We start from the raw sequence: 22,879 nt of genomic DNA, 5'->3' as shown, positions 1-22,879 counted from the left end.
GTTTGCCAGCACTTTAACGGTGGACTTTCCACCTTCCAGAACTGAGAGAAATAAGTTGCTGTTGTTTACAAGTCACCCAGTTCATCGTATTTTGTTATAGCAGCTTGAACAAACTAAGACAGTCAGTCTCCATGTCTCTGCTTTATTTTCTTTCTATTAGAACCAACTCTCAGGCAGGCTCTCCTCATGGGGCAAGATGGCCTCCAATAATTCCAGCTCATATCCAGTCTGTTTCTCAACTGTTACAACAGTAGTCCAATCATTGGTTGGCAATGTCTCCCACTTAGCATGACTTGGATGTTGTGTTTATCTCTGAAACACTCACTGAAATCAGGCAGTTGTGAAGTTTGATTAGCCTGATTTAGGCCAAATGCCCACCCCATAAATTGAAGACAGAGTCAGCTCTACCCAAATGGTAGGAATTGGAGAGTAGGAGAGCACCTCATAGAAAATCTGGGTACTGCTATGACAAATAGAGAGAATATATTAAGGTGGTTGTGATAACCAAAAAACATAGTATATGTACATAAGATAGTAAGTAAAATAAAAGGCTTATTTATTATGCCTGGTGTTATTTAATAAGAATATCTCTAAAAAACTATCTTTTCAATAATGACATTAGAGATTTTGCAATGTGAAGCATCTGTGTTATACATTTCTTGGAGGTCTCCATTTCATTTTATCAAATTCTTTTCTGTAGTTATGGTAGCAAATTCCCATAGAACGGATTGCAAGAGAAAAGAACCACCACTAAGTATTATCTTCAGCATAGAGGTTTGAATTCCTCTAAAAGAATGAAGCAAGAATTAAGCAATTGAACCTCTGCCCTTCAAATAGCAAAGTATCTTAAATGAGTAGAACAGAATAGTACGATCTCAATTTGCCATTATAAAACTAATGATACATTCTTGGAACAGTAAGTGTGCATGGGAGCACAAATTTTGACTATTGGTATTGTATATTTGTTATTTGAGTACCTATCTGAAAAATGGTTCTTTGATTTTCAAGTGTCGTAGAGGCTAGTTAGATGGTCATTGATCCTAGTTCCTGTTCCCGTGCACATGTGGGGTCTGGATTTACCAGCTCCTTTGCATTGGGTTGAGAGAATATGACTTTGTTTGCTCAATGGAATGTGGGCAGTGATAATATAAGCTGCTTCTAGGCTTTGCCCTTAAAATATGTTGGGTGATCCTTTAGTCCTAACATAAATGTGATGCCCTCAGAAGTCACATCTTTAAGGATGGTGTTAGATTAGATAATACTGGATGGCATTTATATTAGAAGCTTGAATCCCTGAGCTAGCAGAAAATTGGCCAAGGGGAACCACCAAACTCACTTTGAGATGTTATAGAAGTGAGTAAACTTTTACTGCAGTAAGTCTCTTATTTTGGAATTGTTTATTATGACTTGCTGAATACAATAAGCAAGTCTAGAACAAAACAAAATTTCACTAATAATAGTATTGCTTCATTTCTAGACAAATCTACACAGAAGTACATGGATTAATGAGAGCAGCAATTGATTCAGGCTTTCCTTGATCATAGAGGAAGTTCTCCTTATCTTTTTCATCCTCAGGATAAAAATAGTTTAAAAAATTAACAAGCTTGACACCTTCACTTATTTATTATTTATATCATACAACGACTATATGTCAAAACTGTGAAAAGCTTTTATGTGCCTACAGACCCTCAAGCACAATATATCCAAATTGAATCTACTGTCTTTCTCTATATGTCCCCCAAACCTCCACCTCAATGCCCTATGCCATTGAATGACATTGCCATCCACTCAACTGCTCAGGCCAAAAGCTTGAGGAATTGAATCCTTAATTCCTATGTCTCTTCTACTAGGTCCTGTGGACCTCACCCATACATAATTCTCTCCATTTTCATCATTACTGATCTAGTCCAAAACATCTTTATCTTTCACCTAGATTACTGAGATAGATAAGTAATTACTAATATTACCTATTCTTATCCCAGGCTGTCCCTTATCCTAAATTCACTTTGCAGCTAGATTAATCTTTCGAGAAGGCCAGTCTGATTGTGTCAGCCTCATACTGAAAATTCTTCAATATCTCTATATAACACTTAGGATACTCCAAGCTCCTTCGTATGGCTTACAATACTCTATGATCGGGCGCCTGGGTGGCTCAGTCGTTAAGCGTCTGCCTTCGGCTCAGGTCATGATCCCGGAGTCCCGGAATCGAGTCCCACATCGGGCTCCCTGCTCGGCGGGAAGCCTGCTTCTCCCTCTCCCACTCCCCCTGCTTGTGTTCCTGCTCTCGCTGTCTCTCTCTCTGTCAAATAAATAAAAAATTAAAAAAAAATACTCTATGATCTGGCTTTTGTTTCCCTCTCCAGATTATCTCTTGCCATTTCCCCCAACTCTTATAGTCCAACAATTATTACTGTGAATAATTCTTATGTATCTGACCCTTCTGAGATGGTATTTTTGTTAAGCTGACAAACTAGAACATTTAAAGTAAGTTGTATCTGCCTATTTAGTGCTCTTCATTCTATCTGCCGGCCAGGCTTATCACATTTGTGGGGCCCGGAGAAAAAGGGCCACTCACTATAGTCTAAATATTTAAAAGTTATCAGTAGATCTCACAAACCGTTAAAATACATTCTACCTTTTCATCTCACCAAATACAATCAGACTAACTTATATTCAGGTTTTAATTTTGAATTCTCAGTTTCTTCAGCTACATTGGAGCATGACAGTAGTGTGAGGAGAGATGACCACAGTCAATGGAACAGAACAGAGAGTCCAGAAATAGACTGGCACAAATATAGACAACTGATCTTTGATAAAAGTAGCAAATGCATTTTAGTGGAGAAAGAATCATTTTTTTTTCATAAATACTGCTGGAATAATTGGACGTCCTTATGCTAAAAAAGAAAATGAAGTTGATTAAAAAAATCAAAATGGAATATTGGTCTAAATGCAAAACCTAAAACAACTACACTTTGAGAAGTATACATAAACGGTAATCACTGTGACCTTAGATCAGACAAAGATTTCTTAGATATGACATCAAAAACATTAGGAAAAAATGGATATATTAGATTTCATTGAAAGAAAATGAAAGACAAGCCATAGAATGGGAGTATATATTTTCAAATCAGATATCTGATAAAGAACTTCTATCCTGAATACTTAAAGAACTCTTAAAACTCAACAATATGAAACAAACACCTCAATTTTTGAAAATGGGCAAAAGTTCTCAACAAACAGTTGACCAAAGAAAATATATGGACAGCTAATAAGCATAGGAAAAGATGCCCAACATCATTAGTCATTAGAGAAATGTAAGGTAAACCACAGTAGGATACCACTCACACCCATTAAAATGGTTGAAATTAAAGGACTAACTATACCAAGTGTTGGCAAGGATGTAGCAGAACAAGAGCTCCCATAAACTGCTGATGGAAATGTAAAACGTTTGGAAAACGTCTTGGCAGTTTCTTTTTCTTTCTTTCTTTTTTTTTCATTTTGACAGTTTCTTAAGAAGTTAAACATATACCAACCACCTGAACCAACCATTTCACTTTTAGATATCTACCCAAGAAAAATAAAAGTATATTATTCAAAGTATATTCAAAGTCCTGTGCATGAATGTTTATAGAAGTTTTATTTGGGATGATCAAAAACTGCAAACTTAAATGTCCATCTACAGGTGGATGGATAAAAAATGGAATTCAATCAGCAATGACAAACAGTGAATGATTTGATGCATGCGACAGCATGCAACAATTCTTTGTCTCCATGGAAAGTACTTCACAGCTTGCCAATATTCTACATTTCGTAATGTTTGGTGCTATGGACCAAATGTTTGTGTCCTCCCAATTGGAGCCCTAATTCCCAATGTGATGGTATTTAAGGAGATGGGGCCTTAGGAAGGTAATTAGGTGATGAGGGTAGAGCCCTCATGAGTGGAATTAGTGCTTTTACAAGAAGAGACAGAAGACAGATGATCTCTGTCTCTGTCATCTGAGGATGTAGTAAGAAAGCATCCTTCTGCAAATCAGGAGAAGGGTGAGCCAGGAACCAAATCAGGCAGCATGTTGTTCTTGGGCTTCCCAGCCTCCAAGACTGTGAGAATAAATTTCTATTGTTTAAGCAGTCGATGGTATTTTTGTTATAGCAGTTCGAACTGACTAACATATATGGATAGAGTCATTTCAGAAGAAGGTGACTGCCATCTTGTAATGCTTATAGATGTCTACACACCAGATGTTGGTAAACATTTTATGTAAAGGGCCAGACAGTAAATATTTTAAGCTTAGCAGCCACATGGTCTCTGTCACAACTATTCAATTCTGACCTTGTAGCACAAAAACGGCCAGAGACAATACATAAACAAATGGGTGTGGCTGCGTTCCAACAAAACTATTTACAAAAATAGACGGTGGATTTAATCCACAGGATGTAGTTTGCCAACCTCTGGTTTAGACTGTTAGAATTGGTGTGTGTCTTTCAACCTTCCCCCTACTTGATTTGTTGGATCTGGGTCCTAGTGGCTATTTGCCTAAGCCATTGATCCTGGATATCAGGGAGGACACCAATGGATTTCAGCCATCTCTGTGGTGCCAAGAAGCCTGGGTACTTAAAGCTCTACGGGGACTTTTCCAGTGTCAGTAAGCAGGTTCTTTCTTTCACAAGATGCCAAAAGCCTATGAGAAGTGTGGTGGATTAAACCTGACTGCAAATTCTTTGTTATCACCATGGAGAGATGGAGTTCATTTTGCTCCACTTGGGTCCCCTTGGATCCTCTTGGCGCTGTGACTGAGGTAACCAATAGAATTGATGAAAATGATACTGTACTAGTTCTGCACCTACACCTTAAAAAGGTATTAGAAACTTCTGATTTTGTGCTTTTGGGAGCCCTGAACCAGCATGTAAGTCATCTGCTGACTCTATGAAGAGACAATAAGGGGAAAATCATGTGGTACAATCATGTGAAGAACTAGAGTCTCAAAGACCTCATGGACAGAGGACATGGACAGGACATGGACAGCCACGCCATGTCCAGAGCTTAGCTCAGCCTTTCAGCTATCCCTAATGAGGCATCAGAGTGGGCCATCCTGGATGTTCCAGCCAAGTTAAGCTACAGATAATTGCAGACTCAAATAACATTATATGGATGAGAATAACTTCCCAGATGATCCCAAAAAACAAAGATGAGAAAACTATTTCTAGCTACTAAGTTTAGCTAGGTCAAACAAGGTGGTAAGAACACTGAATGAGACCTTTATCTGAAAGAAAGGTTTAGAGTAGATTAGTGATCCTCCAAGTAGGTTCTGTTAGATGCATATAGGTGTTCATTAAATAAGAGCATCAGGGTTTTGTGTTCAGTCATCAGGTTTTGTGTCCAAACTTCCAATTAAGGTTAGAAACTATTTTGTGAACCAAGATTAAATAGGTCTACTTATTGCAGAACTTCTCAGAGGCTTTAATATGTACATTTTAATAAGAAACATTATGAAACTCTAGGAGGAGGACATAAAATTTGCCTGTGACTTTTAGAAAAGGTATACTTATTCATAGCCTGAGGAAGGATTCCCAGAAGTGACGATGTCTAAGCTGTGTCCTGACCAAGAAATGAAGTCTGGGAGATGCTGAACAACATGGTCTCTGAGCTTATTTCCAGCTCTAAAATGTCATTATCTAGAATCCATTATGAGATGGTCTCTCTTAGCATTATTAGATCTCCAGTACAAGAGGTGGAGCAAGCACATGGAGTTCCTGGTGGATATCCAAACCTCTCATGCAGCCTTCACTCAATTCTACTCATTGTGGATAAAGGCTTCTGCTTTGAGCCACTTAAACACTTCTGACTTCCAATCCTAATCAAAGCCTTGAAGTGAAAATATGGTCACTGAGGATGGAAAAAAAAATCATAATTTAATGGGGTGAGACCTCAGCAAAAACTCTGTACAAGCAAAGATTGTCTCATTGGACTATCATACTTCAAAACATATCATCTCTCCAATGACTCTACTCCCTCAATTTGAAAATAGACTCAATTGGCTTTTTTTCCTTTGAATTAATAAAAATAAAAGTGAAAACAGCATTGCACTATTCAATCTCATCTACCTGTTAGGATATTACCTTAATTGCCCTACTTGACATCACAGTACCATACTTCTTGAATTAGTTGTCCATATTGTTTGCATAAAAAATGCAAACTTCCCTCTCATCCCACTTATTTCATAATCTACTACAGTTTGGTTCCCTCCTGTCACTTCAATTATTTAAAAAAAATGGCACCTTTCCCCAGGTTATCTCATCCAGTCCCAAATTCTGAAGTCCTATACACAATATGACCAAGAGTAAGCAGTGTTCCTATATCTGTACACCAGCCCACCTCCTGCCCATACCATTAGCCCAATACTCACGCTGCAGACCTATATTCCAATTGCTTATTTCCACCTGAATATCACACAGGTATAAAGAAACCTCTCCACTCCCAGCAGCAACACAAGGCCATCCAAGTATTTATTCATTTATTCAACTAATATTTGTTGAGCACCTACTTTGGGTCAAGAAATTTGCTAGGCATTAGATTCTAACAGTAAACAGGACTCCACCCTTGGGGAGCTTATGGCCCAGTGGTGAAGATAGATAAATAACCAAACACTTCTAGGGGAAAACATGAGTTTCTATGGAATCATCCAGGAGAGACTCTTCATTCAATCTTGATAGTGGTGATTAGGTGTTGGAGGAAGTTGGTGTAAAGGCCTCCCAGAATAAAAAATGACTAAGTGGAGTCTTAAAGGATAGTTAGGGCAAAGAAAGGGGAATAGAAGAGCAGCCAACCAGAGGAAGTACCTTGTAGGGAGACTTATAGGGAAGCGACTGAGTTATATACTCACATACTCATATAGCAAGTCATTCTGCACAGCTGGATCAGTGAATGAAGGTGGACAAGAAGTCACAGGTGAGCAGTACAGGTGGAGGAAGAGTTGTCTTTACAAAACCCAAATTCATTGACATTTTGGTATTGTGCAACAGTTACATGTTTTGTTTTTGTGTTTTCCTTGCAGATGGAAAATTTTATTTTATTTTATTTTTTAAAGATTTTATTTATTTATTTGACAGAGAGAGAGAGAGAGAGCACAAGTAGGCAGAGAGGCAGGCAGAGGGAGAGGGAGAAGCAGGCTCTCCACTGAGCAGGAAGCCTGACGTGGGGCTCGATCCCAGGACCCTGGGATCATGACCTGAGCCGAAGGCAGCCGCTTAACTGACTGAGCCACCCAGGTGCCCCCAGACGGAATATTTTAAATACACATGCCGTGTTTCTAATAAAGTTAAACATGCCTTTACCCTGCGACCTAGCAATCTTATTTTCAGGTATTTACTCAAGAGAAAGGAAAACATATTATGTCCACACAAAGACTTGTACAAGAATGTTCAAAGCAGCCGTATTCGTAATAGCCCCAAGCTGGAAAGAACCCAAATGACCATCAATGGGAGGATGAAATAAATTGTGGTATACTTATACAATGGAATAATACTCAGTAATAAAACAGAAAAATTATTAAGACATACTACCAAGATCAACAACATGGTTGATCCTCAAAATCATTACACTGAGCAAAATAAAGGCAGACACAGATCACATACTGTATGACTCCAATTACATGAGGAATAGGCAAAATGTATTATGGTAAAAGAAAATAGAAAATGGTTGCTCTAGGTGTCAGGGTGATAGGAAAGGGACAAGGGGGACTTCCCGGGGTAGAGATGTTCTCTCTCTTGTTTTAGGTGGTGGCTACATGGGTTTTTTCACATGGCGTTAAACACTATGATCTATGCATTTTATTAAATGGTAATTATACTTCAATTTTTTTAAAGATTTTATTTATTTATTAGAGACAGAGAGAATGAGATACAGAGAGCATGAGAGGGAGGAGGGTCAGAGGGAGAAGCAGACTCCCTGCCGAGCAGGGAGCCTGATGCGGGACTCGATCCAGGATCATGACCTGAGCCGAAGGCAGTCGCTTAACCAACTGAGCCACCCAGGCGCCCTATACTTCAATTTTTAAAAATGCCAACAATGTTCCTTTTAAGAGTCTAGGGTAACAACATGGTTTGCCCATACCAAAGCTGCTGAGATCTTGCCATGTGCTACACAGCAGTATGATGATTCTAAAATATATTTTCAAAGGTGTGGAAGAGAAACATAAACACAAACAAGATGTGAAAAGTTTATTCAAAAAGATGATAGAGCATAAATACTCTATTTTAACTGCAATTTGGATAGATGTTTTGGAAATTTTAGCCTTAAAAATAACCTGAGAAATCAGCAACTTCTGATTTGGACATATATAAAGAGTACTCCTTTTATCACCTGTGAATTAATTTATTAAAGCACTGAGACTAAATCTAGATGAAAGTTAATGGAATATGAAAGAAAATTGAGTGATAAAACCAATATAGGTTATTTTGGCATCAAGCAGTAAATTGTAATAAAAATATTTTTCAGATAAGACAAGGAGCAATAATTCATGAAGAGGAAGAGATAAATTTTGAATTAAAGTACTGGGTAGGCTATTAGATTATTTGATAATCTAATTAATGAAGAGGAATGAATCACAAGAATGTATTGGAAAAATATTTAAATTTCTTTCAAATTGTATGTACAATACTGACATTGACAGAGATAAAATCATATTCACAATATACCTTTACAACAACACATCAGTGACAAGCTGATTTATAAATATCGTCAATTGAAAGAGTATTTAAAATTATTCATATACAAGAAAATCTGTAATGCCCTGAAATCTTATAGCTCTTACAATTCACATATGAAAGAAATTTGATTGAGGTTTCTCTGTGCTTGACAACAATCCTGAAAATTTGCTTATATAATTACGAATAACTTGTGAACCAGACAGAAAACACATTTGATCAAGCATACAGAGGAATGACTGAATTACCATTTTATTCTTTCCACAGAAAATGATATAACAAATTCTTGTCCTGGGGTCACTAATATGCAATCAAAACATAGGACAAATAAAATTATAGATGTGATTCAGGCACTTAACAAACAATAAGTATTTTTCCCCTGTATTTTGTGATGTTTCTGGAATTTGTCAGAATTTTAAAACTTTTGTAATTTGTTGTGATTTCTTTTCTTTTGCAATAAATATTCCCTTCCATTCTTAATTTCGTATTTGCAATTTTGTATTCTTTTTCTTAAGATGCAGCTCCAAAGTTATATTATTGTTAGGTCCCACCACCCCTGGACCTACTTGCTTGCTTTTTTTTTTTGGATTGTGCATTCCTCAAGGTCAGAGATTGTGACCTTTTTCTCTTTGTATTACTGGCACAGTGCCAGATAAAAAGTAGGAGCTTAATGAATATATGTGCAATTAGATGGAGTGGGGGCAAAGAGACTGATAGCTTAGCATAAAATGTTAGTGATGGAGGGAGCAGTGTGGATATACCAGATCAAAGCTTGTGTTCTCTCCAGAGAATAAATATCTTTTTACCTCTTGGGGTACTGGTCTGGCAGAGCCTAATTTTTAGTAAGGTTCATCCAATCCAGCTCTCCTGTAACCTCAATCCCCTGGATACAAGTACTACTTAATTAAAATGAAAAATGGGATTCTGTACCTTGCCTTATCTATAACTTTCTTATAAGGAAGGACATAAACTCAGTGCCTTTTTGGTTTCATAATATTTTGGGGAAATATTACGAATGGTTAAGTAAAGTTTGAGCCTTTGCTGTAAATTCAACTATATCTTGAGTCATTTAGTTACCTACCTTTGCATTGCAGAACCCAATGAAAATAGTTTTATAACAAAATTAAAATGATAGACATCACCAGTCCCAGTTTGCTAGGTGAACTGAAGTTATCTGTTACTTTTCTTGATCAGAAATAGAAGTGGTAGCATTACCAGGCTGTAGGTTTGCTTCAGCAGCTGTCTCCTCAGGCAGCACCACCATTATCCCATCCCAACAGATGTGATCCTATTTTTAAAGGCTTCTGGGAAAGGGAGATTCCCTCACCTCTCTTAGCAACCAGTTCTGATATATATATTTTAAAGATTTTATTTATTTATTACAAAGAGAACAAAGAGAGAGAGAGCACAGGAGTGGTGGGGAGGGGGAGGCAGAGGGAGAGGGAAAAGCAGACTCCCCACTCCCCACTGAGTAGAGACAGCGGAGCAGAAGGCAGATGCTTAACAGACTGAGCCACCCAGGAGCCCCCAGTTCTGATATTTAAGACTACTTCTGCAAGGGATGCTGGTTCTCTAAGCCTGGCTCCAGTATTTTCACATTTCTGCGCTGGTGTTTTTCCTTATTCCCATTTCCTCTTTTAGTATTAATTCTATCCCCTCACCCCTTTGTTCTTTTTCCAATTAGTTTTGCTTGTAAACATCTTTTTTTCCCCAAATACAAATGGAATTTAAACTTACCCAAAATCTAAAATAAAAGCAAAACAGGTAGAATATTATTTTCGATGTCACACATACTTGGGATAGAAATGAGTTTGAGCTTAAATTTTATACAAATGGTACACAGGCATTTGATAATCTGTCCTTATCTGCATCTATTAGACGTTTGTGAACTTGGGTAGGTTGAGGACATACATCATTTGATTGAAAAACATTATACTGTGGTAGCTTTAAACATTTAAAAGTATGTATAATTTTGTTTTAGTCTGTAGTCTCTTCTGAATGCTCTCCAAATTTCTATATTTTTCCCTAAGTTGATGAGTTCTGAATTGAATATGAAATCTAAGAGAGGTCTAGGGTAGTGCTGAACATCTTGGGCAGAACACATTTTATTTCTGCCTCATTAATTCAGCGTTTGCCTGTGAATCCATCAATACACCTATGTAGCCAACCACTAATGCTTAAATACCCAGCTGGCTAAGTCTCCTATGAGAGGTGTGATTTGATGGATGCCAGGAAAATAGTGTTGCTTTGAAATAGTCCCCATTGCCAGGTACCTGATTGCTTGAAATTCTGCTGTTAGTGATTCATTTAATTGGACCTGTTTCTTTGCAGGCTTCTTTAAAATGGAAGAACTTCTGACAATAAGAACTTTAATCAATTTGCTCCAAAAAAATTAGCAACTGGCTGGAAGCACTGAGTATCTGGTAGATGGCTGGGAATGGAGAGATGTAGAGAGAGGGTGACCATACATCCCAGTCGGCCCTGGACTGTTTTGGTTCATGCCCATTGCCCAGGCAGACATATTTATAGCTTTTCCTTTTACTCGCAAATGTGTGATCACCTCAGTAGTCAATCAAAGTGGGAAACCGTTACCAAGTGCCGTGGTGAGGAGTCTGGGGCATAGATTCAGAGTCCTTACACCTGGACTTGAATCTCCCCTCTCCCACTTGCTGACTGGGTGACTGTAGGTAGATTATTTAACTTCTCTCACTCTCAGTCACCCCACAGACAAACAGGGACTTAATATTAACTATCTCTTGGATACATCTAATAATGGTGCAGCCATTATTATTGGAAACTCCCATTTTGCCCAGGCTTTGCTTTTCTAAAGCATTCCAATCTACCAAGACACCGATATTTTTCTACTCTAAATCACTCTCAGTCTTGTTATTTGCATTTCACTTCTAATTGTTTCCCTAAATCTCACTATTTAAAATTTTCTTTGGGGTGCCTGAGTGGCTCAGTTGGTTAAGCCCCACATGGGGTTCCCTGCTTCTCTCTGTCTCTCTGACCCTCTCCCTTTGCCCCTCTTCCCGCTCATGCTCTCTCTCTCTCTCAAATAAATATATAAAATCTTTAAAAAAAATAAAATTTTCTTTTATATGTACCAAGAAAACTGATGGCACTTATAATCTGTACCACTCTGGTTTAGCACTGACTTTCACCTTCATCTACCTTATTGGCTATGGTTCTGTGTGTGTTAATTCTGTCCTTCCTACCTTGCCATAAATTTCTCAAAAGTCATAGGACTCATCTTGCCTTTCTCCAGAACCTACAACAATATGAAGAACACTAAAGAACTGCCAGATTCATGTAGTTTCGCTGAGTTAAAACTCTAGGCTACATAGCACTCTCAGATTCATTCTCAAGTTATTTTACCTGAGGGTGAAATGTGCCAAAATTATTAACATTTTGTAAAGGGGGCCAAACAGCTTAAAGGAGATTCAAACATGCTTTAGAAGGGTAGGAACTGCATCCTTTAGGATTGAGATCCAAAATAAGAATGACTTTGAGTGACAAGTGCTTTGCGGCACAAACCAAGGAAATGAGTCTGCCTTGAACTAGAGGAAACTTCTACAGAGCTTGAGCTGTATCTCCACGGTTTTCTGGGTTCTCAGCCTTCTCGCTGGGCCTGCCAATCAAGATGCTTAGGAGAGTGCTTTTTTGGCAGACAAGCCCTGACCACTTGAAATGAGGCAGACATCACCGGAGCATTTCAGAGGCCAGACACCAGATGGTAATAATACATTTCAACTATTAGAAGTTTGGATCAGAAAGCTAAAGGTGAAGGTCTTATCTCATTTGTCAAATGATGTAATTCATTATTAAATCAGGACAAACCAGTTAACATCTGAAGTGTAATTCTGGTGGCTATTTATAACACACTCACTGGTTCATTTAGCTTGACTGGCTTAATAATTGTGTGCAGCATTTCACAAAAATGTAGGAAATGACCTATGTAAATTACAGTTCTGGATAAATCAAAATTTTTCTGCATGTACCAATTAAATGTGAGCATGTTTGAGTTACTTGATGAAATTATGTCTTATTTAAAATAATTCAAAGCAGAAAACACTCCAGGTAAATTTAGTGAGCTTCGGCAACATGTGTGGGACTTGGGTGCTATACTTTTTTCAGACTGAAATTGCTCACAAAAAGTGCTCATCTCCAGGCTCTCAAAAAGAGAGGGCGGCCATAAATGAGTCAGTTAATTTTTCAAACATTAATATCAAAAGTGAAAACAAAGATGTTAGCAGACTCTACACTGGGAAGTGTCTATGTATTTCTTAGTGAGAAGTGAATGAGTTTAGTTTTAAAGAAAGTTTAGAAGATAAAATCTTGGTAATTCTGGCACTGACTAAGAAAGAAGAGATAATATAATCAATCTGATACTGAATGTTTTACAGTTATCACACAATTTACCACTGGAGACACCAACATCCTTCTTCATCGTCAGCATCATCATCATCATCATCATGGCTAAGATGTATTAAGCACTGCCTCTGTGCCAGGCACTGCTCTAAGAATTTCTACTTGTCTTAATTCATTTTATGCTCTCAAAAATTCTAGGAGGTGAGTGCTCTTATTATGCCCATTATAGAGATGAGGAAACAGGTCTCTCAGTAAGAATCACAGAATATCAAAGCTGGAAGGAAACTTAGGGCTCAGTTCTTTCAACTCTCAGTTTAAAATAAGGACATGTAGGCCCAGAGGTTAATCTCTTGCTCTGAGACCATAAAAAGTGAGTGGCTGAAGCACAGATATATATATATATTTAAAGATTTTATTTATTTATTTGACAGAGAGAGACACACAGTGAGAGAGGGAACACAAGCAGGGGGAGTGGGAGAGGGAGAAGCAGGCTCTCCACTGAGCAGGGAGCCTGATGCGGGACTCCATCCCAGGACCCTGGGATCATGGCCTGAGCCGAAGGCAGAGGCTTAATGACTGAGCCACCCAGGCGCCCCTGAACGACAAATATTTAAACAACTGGCATATATTAAGTGTTTACTGTATGCCATGTAACCCTTACAGTAACACTATGAAACAAATACTATCGTCTCAATTTCGCAGAAAAATAGGCTCTAGAGATGTTAAGGTACTCGGGCAGTCACCCTCAGGTCAATGAGCCTGTTGGGCTTTGGACCCCAGCTTATCCCTATAGGTCTTACTAAAGTCAAAAGACTGCCTCTCCCATACGACCACCTCTCCTCTCTGTGTGCCTTCCCCTATGCTCTGTGGCCTCCTACCTAGGCTATAAATAGCTGCATTCTAATCTCTGGCCTTGGTAGGTCTCACAAGGGAGGAAACAGTGCATGGAATCTTGCAATGATTAAGAAAGAAGCCAAAATGAGTGGCTGCCCCTTTTCTAAGTTCTGAAGCACCAAAACCAGTATGAGTCTCTCAGTTTGTTCTACATAAAATTAAATATCAATGATAATGGAAACCGTAACAACGTATCTTTATGCTTTCAGATCTCCTGATACTTAAAATTATGCATTATTTTCTTCATTTCCGCTTTCATTTAGGTTTCTTGGGGGCCTTTTGCAAACACTGTCATTGTGATTATACAAATGCAATAAACCTACTGAGGTTTGAAATCTCTTATTGAGGACTTACACTCAAATGCAATTCTCTTGAGGTTTTTCTTCCTCAAATTTCACCCTGGCCATGACATTAATACTTCCCATCAGGTTTGTTTGTTTTTTAAAAATCGCATCATGGTTTTAGTTAATAAAGAGAGTTTTAAAGGTGACAACCGGTGATTTGTTTTTAGCATATATTTAAGTTTATATGTTTGGGTCAATAAATATTATTACGCATGCTTTTTAAAATGAGAAATACACGCACTTTATGTACTAAACAGAAGATATATATATATACACATATATGCTTGAGATTTTACATAACCATTAATTTTTTCTAGTTACATACACATGAAACTGTTGATGCTTTCAGCTGCCCAGCCAAAGATCACATTTTCTGTATAAAGGGGAGAGACTGAAAAATTAGATTTTCAAGAGCAAAGTAAATTTGAGAGTTGCTTCATTAACATGGAGATGTGATTTGAACTTGTTAAGTATTTGCTAATAAAAGAAAGGTACCCTTTATAGATATTCAGAAGGCTATCATTTTTACTCATCTACTCTCGTAATACAATGCATGTTCTAAGACAAGCTGGGGGTGGTAACCAAGGGCTTCATTTATCTGAAATTAGAAGTGTCCATAATGGGTTGGCAGGGTGGTGGGCAGCATTGTGTGTTTCCCAGTTCTCTCTAATTAGCCATAGAAAAATGTGAAGAATAGCACCCACATTATCCAAATTCTCTGTAGGATTTGCTACCTTAAAAACTATTTTCCTTTTGTTATGTTCAATATGTGTAATTATGCTTTCAGAAAGCCCTCTGCTTTGGAATTCTTTCCTTGCTGACCTGCCACCCAGTTGCAAGCCATATCCAGCAGCTACTACTTATTTATTGAAAGTTCTTTTGGGGAAAAGTTTTAAAAATTAATTAAAAGAATATATCATTCAGATATATATATATTAATTTCCAATGTCTGTCCCCTTTTTACAAATCACCTACTTGATGAAAGAATCTTCTTCTGGCTTCTGGTTGCTTCTATTACATCATCTCTTACTACTTTCTCCCCCCAGCTCTTCACCTCTCTTGTCTAGCCACACTGGCCTTTCAGTTCCTCATGGCATGAACTGCTTCTTGGCTTAGGGATTTTATACTTTCAGTTCCCTCTTTCTGAGGCACTCTTTCTCTGCTCTTCCTCAGTCAGGTCACAGCCCAAATGTCAACTCTGCAGATACCGCCCCCCCCCCAACTAATATTATTCCACCTTACATATTTACTGTCTACTAACTATCTTGTTTTATTCTTCATGTTATTTTTCATGATTTGAAGTGGTCATATTTGTTAATTTTATTACTATTTGTTCCTCAAGCAGAATGTGAACACTACAGAATCCACAGGCCTCATCTGCTTTGTTTACCCCTGTATCTCTAGTGACCAAAGGGTGCCCAGCACATAGGCACTTGATACGTTATTTTTGGAACAAAGACACAGATGATAGATAGATGGATAGATAGATAGATAGATAGATAGATAGATAGATAGATAGATAATAGATGTCTTTACTTCAGGGTAGAAGTTATAATATTGATTACCTCAGGGGTACATTAGCTGGGAAGAGGCACAAGGGAGCATTCTGGAAGGTTAAAAATATTCTCCATCTTGATCAGAATAATGATTACAAAACACATGCACATACATATAAAAAAATTAATCTGGTTGTACATTTGTGATTTGTTTATTTTGTGTACCTAAATTTAAAAAAAATATGAACTGCTGTGTTAATCCATCAAGGACTAGACTACGTGCATGGCATTTGGTAAGCTTGGTAACACTGCTGCCCGGGTCAGACATCTCTAGATGTTCAGCACAAAACCTTTGATTGCTGGAAAACAACTGTTGCCTTGAAGGACAGATCTAAGATCAACCACACAACAGGATGCCTTTCCAAAACCATAGGTTGTTCTTTTAATGTGGATCTGTTTTAACTATGATCCTACCTATGTCCTTGTATATGACTTTATTTAGCTAAGCGAGTGTCACATTTTTTCAGTGGCTATGCCATGGTTTATACACACAGCCCAGGAAAAGATAAGAAGGCAGGAATAAAATACTAACTTTAAAACTCAGAGTACTTATTCACCGTAATTCATAGCTGGTACAGCCTCTGCTAGTTGAGCATTCCACGATGCAGATCAGAAGTGGTTATAAAACAATGATGGATGAAATTAGACGGTCCTAGGGGACACGGGTATATCAGTTGGCTAGAGAGAAGGTTTTGTATGCGAGAATATGCAATGTTCCATATATGAAGAATGTCAATGGGAAATGACATACTGAATAAGTGGTTCCTTTATGAAAATCTTTTAAAAAAAGATATAAAAGAAATAACTAATTCTCTAATACTGTTATACTCTATGAAAATCAATGAGAATGGTCTTGTTTATATAAGTGGACTTTTCCAGTAATTGAATCTTAAGCCTCTGGAGTAAAAAATATTTTAAAAATGATTTTAATTTTCTATTGTAGAAATCTTCCTAAGCAAGCATGAATTTCTTCCTTCTCACTTAGGAAAGGTATTGCTGTGACACACTCCCCTCTCCATGCTTTGGGCTCATCAAGTGTGTTGATGGTTGCATGGGACCCTTTCAGCAGTTACTATGTTGTTATCCCAGCAACAACAACCTGAACCTACCCCACTCCCTGCCTATCTGTGTACTTTCGGTATCTCCTTCCTTGCTGAGAACATTCTCCACTGGGTCTGGGATAACATCCTCTACTAACACATCTTCTCTTCAATGTAACCCTTTTAACTTACTACCTTATTTTACATAAAATTTCTAGCTAAGGGCCTGAATCATTGCACAAGCTTGTGACAATTATTTGACTTTGTGTGTGTGTGTGTTTTTCTCCTCTTAACTCATGGTTCAAAGCTATATAAAAGAGGGTCAAATCTATCAGAGATCTGACCAACAGAGTGAGAGTGGATCAAGTCTCTATTCTCAGGAATTCTAAAAGTTTAAGGATTGAGGTACCAATAAAAAACTTCATTGGCTAAATTCAAGAAAAATGCATTTGTTCCCCCAAAATGTTTTAAGGCGTGATAATGAGAAATAACTCTTCTCATTTCTGAGCATATAGTATATCAAATTTATGTGTCATAGGTTTAAGCTGAAATCTCTATGCCCTCAGCCACCACAAGAACTGGGTAGGAATAGGAAGGTGCTTGATAAGCTCTCTCCCCTGTTCTTCCCCTTTCTGCTCTCCTCTCTTCCTAGTCCTCCTTTTTTTCTCACCCTTGGTTGTCAGCAGTTCAAACTTTAGAATCTATGACTGTAAACCACCCCCGCCCCCGCCCCGGGGGATGAGGAAGTGGAGGCCCAGAGAGGGGAGGCAAATCTCCTGCTGGCTTAAGGTCAGAGCCGGGACTTGTGCTCTGGGCCACCCACTCTGTTCTGTCCTAAGAAGCCTACGTCATCAAGGCTTCCTCTCCACAGGCCCCGTCAGAGGCTTTCTCAGTGGGTACCAAAGACCTATCTTCCATTTTGCCTCTCACTTCATATTTCCACACCCTTTCCCCTTCCATCTGTGTCCTCTTCCTAGACCTCTATTGTTCCCCCACAGCAACCCTGCCCAAACTTTAGGCCTCTCTGTCTTACCCCCCTCCACACCTCCCCATATCATCTCCATCCTATGCTTTGTCAAGATAAATCAGTTAGAGTCCTAAGCTAGCTGTTACTCCAGAAAAGCAATCTAATAAATTAATCTTTCATAAGAAGTTAATGACTTATTAAGGGCTTAGGATATTAAGAGTTCACTACTTATATTTGGCTTGTACTGGAAGATTTTCATCAATGCAAAGCCTTAACCCCACGCAGTGACTGTTAAGTGAGGAATTTCATTTATAACCTGTTTTGGAGTGGGGGGAGGTGATAGAAGAGATGCTCCGAAATTGTTAATGACACACCATAAGCCTATGTTCCCCTATTATCTAAGGGGGCAGGCCCTTCAGGCTTTACTTATCCTGGACAGTCTTATTCCTACTACTGACTATTTCCTAATTTGATTTTTTGTTCTCCAGCCTTCTGGTTTTTCTATCTTCCTTAGGATAAAGATCTTATGTGGGCAGCCCTTGAGTGCTCTCTAGAATGTAAGAAGCTAGTCTACTAGCAATTTAGACTACTGAAATGTGCAGAACCCTTCCATAAACTGTGGGCATGGCTAATCCTAAACTAAACCAGAAAATTACCAAAGTTCGTTTGCATTCTCTTCTTCCCCACCAACTTACCTCTCTCCTACCCTTCTCCCCACTGTGCATTCCTAATTCTGTGCCCCACAAACCTTTGTCCTCTCTCCATTTTTCTTATCCCTAGCCTTGGTTCATTCACTGGGGCCTTTTCTTTCCGAACCTATGTTTACAGAGATGACATCTGGTTAAAATAAAAGCCACAAGAATATATTTGAAGAATAAAAAGGGCTAACTTGTCATAAGGGGTCACATGAAACATGAGGAATGTGATAAAGTGCAGAGAAGGGGGTTCTCAGGCAGTCAGCTAGCTCCATTTCAATCTTAGGGGCAAAGTGTAAAGTAATGGTTCTCAAGGTTTAATGAGAATATGAGTAACAGGTGGGGGGATGCTCTTTAGGAACCATGGAGTTTCCCAGGCCGTAACTGTGAGGATTCTAATTTTACAAATTTAGGGGGCAGCCCAGACTTTTACAAAAGCATTTCAAGAGATGTTAGGGATGCTTAGGTGGCTCAGTCAGTTAAGCACCTGCCTTTGGCTAGGGTCATGATCCCAGGGCTCTGGGGTCTAGTCCTGACTTGGGCTCCTTGCTGAGAGGGGAGCCTGCTTCTCCCTCTACCTCTGCCTGCCGCTCCCCCTGTTTGTGCTCTATCTCTGTCTCTCTTTTTCTTTCTCTCTGACAAATAAATAAAGAAATCAAATCTTTAAAAAAAGAGATGATGCTACCGGTTGTCTTTGGTCTTGGAAATACACCTAGAGAAACTCTGGAGTATGGGGTGACAAGTTGGTTACCAGTTGGCTGGAAGTCTATGAGTTCTGCCCATCCTATGAAAGCCAGGAGGATGAACACTTTATTCTTCAATCGTAACAGATGTCACCTTTGGTCTCAGTAAGTACAGCTCCAGCTGACTGGTCCTTAATTACCACCCCTGCCCTCCACTCCCCAACCAAAGGAAGTTATAATGGGATAGACTGGTCTACATTAGAGGGTTTGGCTTGTATCCTATTAACAATTCAACAGACAGGCATATTTTTCCCTCAAAATTCTTTTCTTCAACTAATTTTTGGAGTCCTAAGTTTTCTTCACACCACACAAATCATGAAACTGCTTAATTCCTCTCCATATACTAAGTAAAGCAGGTGAGTAGAAAGTAGGAGAGCCATCAGAAAGGCAGTTCTAAATCATCATTCTTTACTAAGACCCAAGGCTATATTCCATTTACTTATCAGAACTCTATAGCAGGTAACCCCTTTAGAGTCTTATTTATAGTACTATAAATTTATCTGAGGGAATGGCATGCTAGTTAATTCATTTTACACAGTTTTGTGGAGGGATTTATTGCAGTGACTTATATAGAATTTACAGCCATAAAGAGTTAGGCATGCCATCATGACCAATTCCCTAACTAAAAATAGAGAAACCAAGGCCAGAAACTTAAGGGATATAGTGGACACACCCTCCCCACAGTGACTCTTCTTTCTTTTGGGAACTGCTCTTTCCATGAGGACCACCCCCAACTCCAGGCCTAGGTATGACCAATCAGATCACTCAACCACCCACGCCCAGTGATTGGACCAAGGGCAAGGACCTGACCAAGGCTGCCTTGCACTATCTGGGAAGAAGGTCATTTCCCACTGGGGTTGCTAAATTGGAAAAATGATAATCTGGGACTGCTGCCACCACCCTGCAGAATGTTTGTCTGAAGAGCAAAGTGAAGCAGAGGGATAGGAAAAGTGGAGAGAGGGAGAATGGACCAGGGTAAGATCATTTGAGCCCCAGGAAGAGGCTGAGTTACAATTTTGTTCTTTACTTCTAGTTGTATGAGTCAGTGAAGTCCCTTTCACTCTTCTTTTATTTTTTATTAACATGTAATGTATTGTTTGTTTCAGGGTTACCAAGTCTGTGATTCATCAGTCTTACACAATACACAGTGCTCCCCACAACACATACCCTCCCGAATGTCCATCACCCAGCCACCCCATCCTTCCCACCCCCCACCCCTCCAGCAACCCTCAGTTTATTTCCTGAGATTAAGAGTCTCTTTTGATTTGTCATCCCTTTCACTCTTAAACTAGTTTGAGTTGAGGATTTAAATTTACAACTGATTAGGAACACGGACATGCCTGGTTTTGAAGCTTTGTATACAATGTCTACCGGGACTCAGGTCTCCTACCTGGGTGTATCAGTCTCCATGCTCTGCAGCAGTAGGTCTTGAGTTTTAGAATGCCTAAGCATAAACGACATTATCTGCTAAAAATGCAGATTACTAGGCCCACAAAGATTCAAATTTGGTGGGACTGGGTGGCAAAGGCCATGAACCTGCCCCCTTATCAAGCTTTTTCCTGAGTGAGACAAGTCCCGAGTGGCTTACGAGGCTGTTCTGTCCATTGGCTGTCACCTTCTGGTCCAGTCACACTGTTTCCCTTGAGGTCTACAAACATGCCAGACTTGCTCTGGTCTTAGAGCTTTATCTTAGCTGTTCCTTTTATGTGAAAAGCTCTTTACTCCAGCTAGATCTACTGCTAAAGCGTTCTCTTTAATTATTGTCAGAAATGTCACTTTTGATAAGTGACTTGTCTATTCTGATCTCCCTATTGAATACAGCAACACAACACCCCTCACCCCACCCATATCCCTTACCCTATTTTATATTTTCTCCATAACTCTTTTTACATTCCATAGTTCTAGACCCTTTATTTTTGTTTGTTTTCTATCCTCTTCCTCCTCCGTCTCCCCTCCCCCGGGCTAGACTGCAAGCTTCAGGAAAATGGGGATCTTTGATTTGTTCACAGATGCATCCTAAGTATCTTCAGCACACGGTAGGCAAGAAAGAAAGATTTTTTGAATGAAAGCGCTTTAAGTCCAAGGTGATTTTTGACTCTGAAAAAATGCGATACTGCCATGTGGACATTAATTATTTTATTTTCTTAATACCTCTTAATCCAGATCACCAGATTTTCTTTTCCTTTGAAATGGAGAAGCCGTAAGAAAAGTAATGAAAAGAAAGTTCTTACCTCACTGCTGATGCTCCATCTGGGTGCCCAAGATGAGTCAGCTAAGCCCCACAGAGCCTCACTTTCCTTAGAGCCTCCTAGGGCTGAGTGCACAGTTTACCATTGCTGGTTTGGTCTCTGGAGGTTTTCTGGGAAGAGGAGTTTTTCTGTTACTATATTGCACTTGCTTATAAGCAACTGGACAGACATGTTGCTGCATTAGCAGCTGGAGACAGGGATGCATTTACTTCAACACAGTGATTTTTCCCAAGCAGAAGGGATGGTAACTAGTTTACACATATTCCCAGATTCTGTTTCAACTCAATTCAGGCTACCGTCTTTAGAAGTTTGCTGATTTTGGAACAAGGTAGTAAGAATCCAAGTTTGACTAAACAGTGCCTTTAGGGATCCTCTTTGGTGGTGGGATCAGGTCATCAAAACTGATGTATATTTGCTTTTTTTTAAAAAAATTATTTTAACTGCCCAATTAGCTGAATGCCTTAATATTCACATTATGGCACTTAATCAAATCTCATCTTTTAAAGAGGCATTTAAGATTTCAACTAACATTCATTCTAGTGAAGCAAAACGCTGCTTGCTACCCTTGCTCAGTTTCTGGGAGTTTGGGTAGCTGCTATTGTGTGTGCTGAAGGGAAATTGGATTCTTAAAGAAACTGCTTAATCTTCTCTATGAAGCAATTAAATAAAATGGGCTCTGGGCGCATGTAGCAGGTGGGTTTGGAAGTGAAAAAACATTTCAAAAACCATGTCCTGCGTTTCAAATGGATGTTTAAAAAAGCAATGGCATACATTTAAGAGAGAACGATGATGGGAGAGTTTTTACTAAATGCTTCAAGTTAAGTGAAGAAAGGCTGAAAATCCAAGAACTTATACCATGAAAGGAGAAGCCGCTTTAGTGGAAGTAGGCCCTGAATTTAAATGAGATCAACCTAAAAGGACACAGTGAAATTTATTCCAAATCATTCAGATATTTCTCCTTTGAAGAAAATATCGATAAAAAAGGTATCGCCGCTTTATTTTGCAGAGTCGTCCTTCACGGCAACGTCGCCATTGCACTGGGACCTCAGAAATACACTGATTATAGGTCGAAAGGAAAAACAAAACAAACCAAAACCGAAACCAGCAGTGCAACTGTCGAAGTCACTAGGGGGGCTGTCCTCCCATTTAATGTATTCGTTTCTAATGAAAAGGGAAGAGAATATTTGATACGTCCTGACATTTGGTCCCTTTCCGCGAAATCTGAAACTTGAGACGCAAAACATTCCGCAGTTGTCGGTGAAATACCTGTCTTAAAAGCAGAACCACAGTGACTGTCTTTGGCCCGGAATTCCAGAG

At 38.9% G+C, this 22,879-nt stretch overlaps 1 long non-coding RNA gene across 4 annotated transcripts in view; it reads right to left on the bottom strand.

Annotated features, from left to right (window-relative positions):
- The window catches only part of LOC123836680 (uncharacterized), a 65,441-nt gene that overhangs the window by 41,348 nt on the left and 1,214 nt on the right, over positions 1-22,879 (bottom strand). For all 4 annotated transcript variants that reach the window (XR_010413797.1, XR_010413799.1, XR_010413798.1 and 1 more), the window contains exon 2: positions 21,545-21,672. This is a non-coding gene — a long non-coding RNA (uncharacterized LOC123836680). The remainder of the gene's footprint in view (positions 1-21,544; positions 21,673-22,879) is intronic.

Source organism: Mirounga angustirostris, unplaced genomic scaffold (assembly GCF_029215605.1).
Source record: "Mirounga angustirostris isolate CCGP_5_RB_7025 unplaced genomic scaffold, mMirAng1.0.hap1 SCAF_8, whole genome shotgun sequence".
Lineage (NCBI taxonomy): Eukaryota > Metazoa > Chordata > Mammalia > Carnivora > Phocidae > Mirounga > Mirounga angustirostris.
The sequence above is the reverse complement of the archived record's forward strand: the minus strand, read 5'-3'. Positions and strand labels throughout refer to the sequence as shown.